Consider the following 7,500-nt stretch of genomic DNA (forward strand, 5'->3'; position numbering starts at 1 on the left):
GCAGCAACCTGTTCGCGTATGTCGCCACCAGGATAGTTGCCCCATTGAGGAGGGCATGTAAGATATGTCAATCACGTAGGTCGGCACCGAGAGCGGCGGCATAAGCTGGCTCTGGATATCCCCAACATGCCTAGGTGCCGAGTGCCTATCCCTGTGATGTCTGCACCTGTGTTAGTCAGGCAACATAAGCAAGCTCGAGGACACGTTTCCGAGGCGGATGCGCATGCTGACAGGTGGCGGAGGGCGATTGGAGTCGTCGGACACCGGCAGCAGGTGTCACCCTTCCTGGGGGAAGGTGCGGGGGCGGGGGGCCGCCTGGCGTGGAGCCCTTTTGTATGCCGACACGGCGTATGCGTGCGGGTCATCCTGGACGTCCGAGACTGTCACCCTCAATGCCTCGTGTGAGCGGCAGGTGGTCACTACCTCCTGCAGTGACGTATTGCAGCTAGGGAACTGAGGCGTTGTACGAGTTCCTCGGCTGGGCGGGCGTGTCCTGTGTGGGTCATCAGGGCTCCGTGCGCGGGTTGCGGTCGCGGCGGGTAGGGCTCGGACGGAAGGCTCGGTATCCAGGGAGTGGGATGAAAGGCCCCTTTGTTTGCACCACTTCTTGTCCACGAAAGCGCGATACACTGTTGCACGGCATTGCACTCATGCTCCAGCATGCACACTGTTGCACGACACTGCACTCACGTTCCAGCATGTACACTGTCCCCTATTCACCTAGCTCCGTCAGAGCTTCGTTCACGTACGCGCCACCGATTCGTGTATCGTCCCATGTTTCACTGTTGCAAGTTGCAAGCAATCACAGGCAATTGCAAGCAATCCTACTCACTGCGCCATGTTTGCAAACATTCATGCTTGGGGATGCAACACTGAAACGCGGGGGGAGACGATTTATGCGTACATGGGGGCGCGAGGTGCGCACGGGAAGACAGACGGGTGTCGACTGATGTGGTAGCAGCGTCTTTTGCTACAGGGGGCGAAGACGTTGCCACGGATAGTATAAGTATGAGAAGGGGCCTTGTTGGTCGTATGAAAGGGTCCTTGTACGAGAAGCGTCACTGCTGGTCAGGGCACGCCACGATACTATGGTACCCTGCACTATGCTAATGTCCTAGTTCAAAGCATTATACCACATCGTCGAAGGGGCCATTTTGAACTGTTATCACTGAGCGGCTCTGTTTCAGCAAATTCTAATTCGAAATTAAAGTATTTGAGTACTGTATATCCACCAATGAAAGTATTATTTACTTGGTCAATTACTTAAAAGACAAGAAAAGGCTGAATTAATTCTATACAATTTTATACATGCCACACCCTCCTATTTCTCTTGAGTTGAACGACTCCAATCGTGATACCATTTTCAGTTGAACTTCGTAATTTATACAAGTTCTTCCGATTTTCTGCCAGAAGTGACAAGATCTAATCTTACTAAGGGCTAATGATATTCACTTATAACGACCTGAACCTGTGGGTTTCATAAGTATACAGATAGACTGACAGAAAGAAATGTATACAGCTCAATATTTGTATAAATGGGTCAGGAGGGAAGCATGGAGTGGTTGGAGGGTCTATTTGAGGGGGAAGGAAAGGGAATGAAAAATGATGAGGGCTTCTTGTTTTGCGTGTGTGTGGTCCAGTGGTTGGTCGGGCGAGGATGGTTGAGGGTTGCCCTCCTATGGGGGTGGGGGTTGATGGAGGAGGGGTAATGGGTCATTGCATTGCTGGCACCACCCTCCCTGACACTTTCTCCGCTATAACGCTGATTTTTCTTAATACAGTTTTCACCAATTTGTCGGGGTAGGGGTTGATGGAGGGGGGCTTATGGTTCATTACACTGTTTCACCTTTACTGATTTTTTCTTTATTTAGTTTTTTACCGATTTGTCGCGGCCCAGTTTTATTACACCACCATGTGAGGCCTAGATGAGGCTTTTGTCCACCTGAGGGGGGAGGTGATGTCTACTTTACCCACACTAGCCCTCTGAAACACGTGGTGTCCAGATTTGAGGGCTGCCCGACTGACCGACGATTTATGGCCTTTCACACAATGATTGGATTACTTTTGATTCGTTGTATTGGCACTCTCTTACACTGCCGCAAGAATGCATGATTGTTTTGCAGTCTTTGATACTTTTGGAGCACTTGATCACTGCAACTTCTTATTCAACGTTGATGGTGCGGTCATCGCTTGTTTTGACTATCATTCTGTGGTAGCTTGTAGCATGAGCGGGTGTGAGGCATACAAAAACACTGGTTGTGTTGGCTCTACTATATCATACAAACTGTGAGAATGCTTCGGAGCAATGTGGGGATGGAGGGAACTGTGACATTTACGTTTGTGGAGTGACGCGCACCGTGACCAGTTTCGATGCATGCATAGACTTAAGTGCCTCTTTCCCGGGCCACGCTACCTCAGAGTTCCAGCGGGATCTCCGTTTGGGGATGCTTTCCAATCAATTCCTAGGGTCACAATCACGTGACTTTATCTGGGGGCGGAGTCAACCCTTGAGGACGCCACACAGCCCAAAGGAAAACCCGCGATCGGAAACCTTTGAGGACGCCACGAGGCCCAAAGGAAAACCCGAGAAAGGAAGTCCCGCGAAAGCATGACCAGTGTCCCGAACAATGACGGACCCGTGTACCTGGGAGTAGGCACCAAAACTCACCACTACCAACTCACCACAATTCCACTATCGCACCGTACTCTCTCAACTTAAAAATAATGGTAACGTGGGTGCACTATCTTCACGTCTGCACCCCAGCACCTCTGGGAGGAGGAGCCCAAGGAGGAGGAGTTAGGGATGGGAGTGGTGTTGTGACGATAGTGGTGGTGATGACGGTGGTGGTAGTTGGTGTGAATACGTTCAAGGGGTGATGCTGGTGTGGTGAGAGTTCTTATTAGAGGATGGTGATGAAAGTAAAGTTTCATTGCTGAATCATTTGAAGGCATTGCAGTATATCACTGATTTGTCCTCGTGTAACCGGGTATTAGAAACTTCATTTTGAAAATTGAATGGTTTAGATAAATCTATAATTATTTTCTTCGAAAAGTGGGTGCAGCTTCTCGCTGACTTTCCTTTTCCCCCCTTTTTTTTTCTTCCTAAGACTTCTCACTAAATTTCTTGCCTGCTTGATTTATAATTAATTTTGCTTTAATTTTGTGACTCCTGGCAATTATGTGTCATTCCGATGGTAGTAAAGAGATGATAGGCTACCTCTGTTGATATAGATTGTACCGGCGGCACCTTTGATTTTATTTTGTTCCTCCCCTAGACAATCTCCGGTAATTAAGAGATGTAGCATATGTTTATCAACTCCCTCCGTAATGGATGGCCTTCTTCATTTTCCATCAAGCTACATATTTCATTTTCATGACACCCTTTCGATAATGAAGAAAAGAAATGTTTATCTTAGTACCTTTGCCCTGAAAAAGAGGACGGGAAAGCGTAAATATGAGGGATTTACATTTGTGATTTTTTTTTCTTACAGATATGGTAATGTGGGATGACTTCGAGGATATCGGTCGAGCACGCTAGCAGAACGTTCGTTGTAAAACTGACGATGGTGCTAAAGGTATTTTAATATTGATATTTGTAATGGCAGTGGTGGACAATTTCGCACCAAAGTCATGAAGGGGGTAAAAGAAAAAATTATGAGGGGTATCGGAATGGTGGGATAATAGAAAGGAACTGATCAACCTTTTTTTTTTTTTTTTTTTTTTTTTTTAGTAAATTTTACTCTTCAATCATAAAAGAATACTACGTGGTTCTGGTCCATCAGGATCTCACTAAGTCCCTAAGCAACGAACGCCTAAAAAATCATGCCGTCAGTACCCCTTAATGGGGTGGTGACAACGAAGTGGAAGAATTGCTGGTAACAATGTCCTCGAAGTCTAAGTGTTTCCTGCATTACCGAGAAGTCTTGGTACACGTGTACAAGACTTTAATAGCTTTATTGTGTTCGTCTACGTCTATCGTTTTTGAGGCCAATGGTGTTTAATCCTTTTCCTGCTCAGGCTGAATAGAATAACCAGGACACAGTTAGAACAAATATATAAATAATGAATACCAGTTAAATATTTAATCGGGATAGATGTGACCTTTTCTCAGATGAATTAAATAGTCTAGCAACAGCTAGAGTAAATGTGTAAATTGCTAATAACAGTGATTGCGCTATATGTATGGTGCTATATTGAAAAAGATACTCTGCTTGCTTTTATCTTTAATTGTACCAGTTCAGGATGTAAAGTACGTCACGATGTTGTGAAAATGTAAGGAAGGCCTTTTGATTTGAAGGCAACCGGCTCGATTTTGGAAGCGTATATATATTTAGTGTAGGAATGTGAATTTATTGGTGAAGGAGTAAAGACGAAAGGAAATGAGGATAAAAGATTCGATGAGAATAGAAGAGGAAAAATAGAAGATGTATTAAAAAAGGGAGAAGGAGCAGACATTGGAGGAGGGAAGATAAATGAAGAAGAAGATCAAATAAGAGGGAATGGGAGGTTGATTTGTGTAGATAGAGAGGGAGAGAGGATGGAGAGTAGTTAGAAAAGGGAGAAAAGGACATATGTGAGTAACTGCTTCAGATTTGTGGCCTAGTAAGCAACCAGTGGGGAAATGCTAGCAATTGGCCCTGTCGCTTTGGGCACCGAACGACAACGATCAGATTGATAGGTCCTGACCCGGGAACGGTGATGGAGGGAGGGAGGGAGGGAGGGAAGAGGGGAGAGGGGAGAGAGTCCTCCTTGGCTGGGAAATATGTTCGTTTGGGTGGGTGTAGAGAGGATCGGGGGTTAGTTGCTGGATATTAGGCCAGGTCGAGGCGATGGGTACTTGGTCAAGGTGGTACCAGAGAGTGTCCCAAGGTAGTTACTATAGGCTGCGTGATGACGTCAGAGGGTGGACGGCTGATCTGAAGTCTTTGTGCAATGTAACAGTAGTTGTTGATGTTGTTGTTGTCATCATTACTATCCACGTCTTCGTTGTACTCTAATTCTGTTCCTTCCACTCTTCCACTTCCACCTCCTCCTTTACCTCTCGCTGCTGCTGCTGCAGCTGTTACTCCAACTTCTCCTCCTGCCCCTCCTCCTTCTCCTTCTTTTTCCTCCTCTTCCTCCTGCTTTTCCTCTTCTCCTTTCCCCCTCCTCCTCCTCCTCCTCCTCCTCCTCCTCTTCCTGCTTCTCCTTTTCGTCCTCCTTTTACTCCTGTTCGTTCTCTTCGTTCTTCTACTTTTATTTTTATTCTTTCTCCTTTTCCTTCTCGTCCTTCTCTTCGGCCTCAATTCTCTCATCCTCCCCCCCCCCTCTGTTCCTCATTTCCGTACCTCTGCCCCTCACTCTCCTCCTTCCGTCTTCCTTCTCCTCCTCTTCTCTTTCCCCCTCCTCCTCCCAATCCCCAAATCCACTCCTCCCCCAATTGCTCCTCCTTTTCCTCCTTCTCCTCCTCCTCCTCTTTCTCCTCTTTCTCCTTTTCTTCCTTCTCCTCATCTTCCTCCTCCTCCTCCTCCTCTTGTTGTTCCCTCTTCTCCTCTAACTCCTCTTCTTCATCCTCTTTATCGCCCTTGTCCTCTTTTTATTCTCTGTTCTCATTATCTTCATCCTTCCTCGTTCCTCCTTCTTCCTTCTTCTTTTTTCCTCCCCTTCCTCCTTTTCTTCGTTCTTCTTCTCCTTCACTTCTTCCTCTATCTTCACCTCCACTATGTCCTCCTTATCGTCCCCCTCTTCCTCTTCCTCCTCCTTCACCTCTTCCTGTACTTTCTCCTTCAAATTCTCGAACGTTTCCTCCTCCTCCTCCTCCTCTTGTTTGTTATCATTGTTGTTGTTGCTGATACTGTTGTTGACATTGTTCTTAGATTTGTATTTAATTGTGTTGTTTCTTGTGTTTGATTTGCGTGGAATTATTGGGGACGATAGTGTTTGAGGACGATGTAGTAGTGATGAGGATGCTGTTGTTGGTGTAGAATAATGGTCGACGAATGTGGTCTAGGACTGTTGATGTTGTTCCTGGTTGCTGTGGTTGGAACTCTAGTATTGTCATTGGTATGGGCTGCAAAGGTATTGTGTCATTGAACAGTATTATTTCGTGACGATGCTGGTAATTTATTAGCAAGATTCTAACAAGTTTGACTGTTTACTGGGAGTGTCGCAATAGAAATGTCTCCAGTGAATTGCAGAAACTGAGTCTTTGTGTCCGAGGCGGCAGCATCTGCTGTGCTTTTGTCTTGATACAAGTGAACTCTTTTATTGAGATGTGCGAGCAGTTTGCAGTGAGACAGATTTCCGAGAGCCGCAATTGAAGTCACTGTGAATTGATATATATGGTAATGTCGTAGCACATTAGTAAAGTAAACTTTTATCCCACCGTCGGAAAAGAAGACACTAATGTCGAAAGTTCTGTATATTTCGATCACTAACTGTGATCCTCTTCAGCAAAATGAAGAGTATCACAATTAGTGATCGAAATATACAAAACTTTCGACATTAGTGTCTTCTTTACCGACGGTAGGATAAATGAAAGTTTATAATATCTATGGGTTAAGTCGTTGTCACGAACGATCCAGCTGATGTGAGGACGGTGTTGAGACTTCGGATATCATAACCATCATTTACCTCCATTAGTATGGTACCGTAGTCTACAGAGTTTTAGTCTGGGTAATGCCAAACCATTTATTCAACTAAAGGACTGATAAAGGACAAAACGAAATCCTGATTGACTGAAACCCCTTTGTGTTCCGGGGCCAGCCTCTTGTTCCGTACAATGTGTTGCCATTGTTATCCAGACCAATAATGAATTAATTCATAAAGCATCTCATCTTGGTGAACGGGCCATTGAGCATAATTTTGAAGCTCATCGTTTAGGGAGGTGCTAACACTAATCATCACCTTATTTTGAATAATGACGTCAGCATCAACGCAGGTTACGTGGAAAGTAATTGTTTTTGGTAGATTGTCTCAGGTGGGATTTGAATAAATGTGTAGTAAGTCAGAGTCGGATTTAATCCCTTTTCTCATTGGATTTCCTTGACTGAATAAAACCGCTCAATGGCAGTCAGAATGAATATGAGTTAGATGTAGACACCAAAGAGCCACTCGAGATGAATTTAATCCTTTGACGTCTGTGTTGATTTCCTTCGTGTGAATAAAATCGCCTTGCGGAAGACAGCATAAATGATGACGTTCTTTATCACTACCACCCACAAGTGTTAGGATTCGAGTCTACAACTCCTCCTCCCGTTTAAATAAATAGATAAAAGCAGTTAATCACCGATTTTTTCTGGCGTCCTGGGTTTATACTGACAAACACAAGACCTCCATGAACATAATTACCACCCTCCCCATCTCCTTCATTTTCATTACGGCTAATATCGGTTGATTTCATTCGGTTGAAGGGGAAAACCTAGAGTAAAGAAAACGGGGAAGCAGGAGTGGAAGAAAACGGGGATATCGACCTATCACGACCTCGTTTTTTCCGTCCGCGAGACCGCCCATCAACCAGCT

At 45.2% G+C, this 7,500-nt stretch overlaps 1 protein-coding gene across 2 annotated transcripts in view; it reads left to right on the forward strand.

Moving 5' to 3' along the window:
• Nucleotides 1-7,500, forward strand: part of LOC143020272 (uncharacterized) — a 679,654-nt gene that overhangs the window by 356,727 nt on the left and 315,427 nt on the right. For both annotated transcript variants that reach the window (XM_076176500.1, XM_076176501.1), the window contains exon 4: nt 3,492-3,575. The gene's annotated coding sequence lies outside the window, so the exon portion shown is untranslated. The remainder of the gene's footprint in view (nt 1-3,491; nt 3,576-7,500) is intronic.

This window comes from Oratosquilla oratoria, chromosome 39 (genome assembly GCF_046742065.1).
Source record: "Oratosquilla oratoria isolate Oo_2021 chromosome 39, ASM4674206v1, whole genome shotgun sequence".
Lineage (NCBI taxonomy): Eukaryota > Metazoa > Arthropoda > Malacostraca > Stomatopoda > Squillidae > Oratosquilla > Oratosquilla oratoria.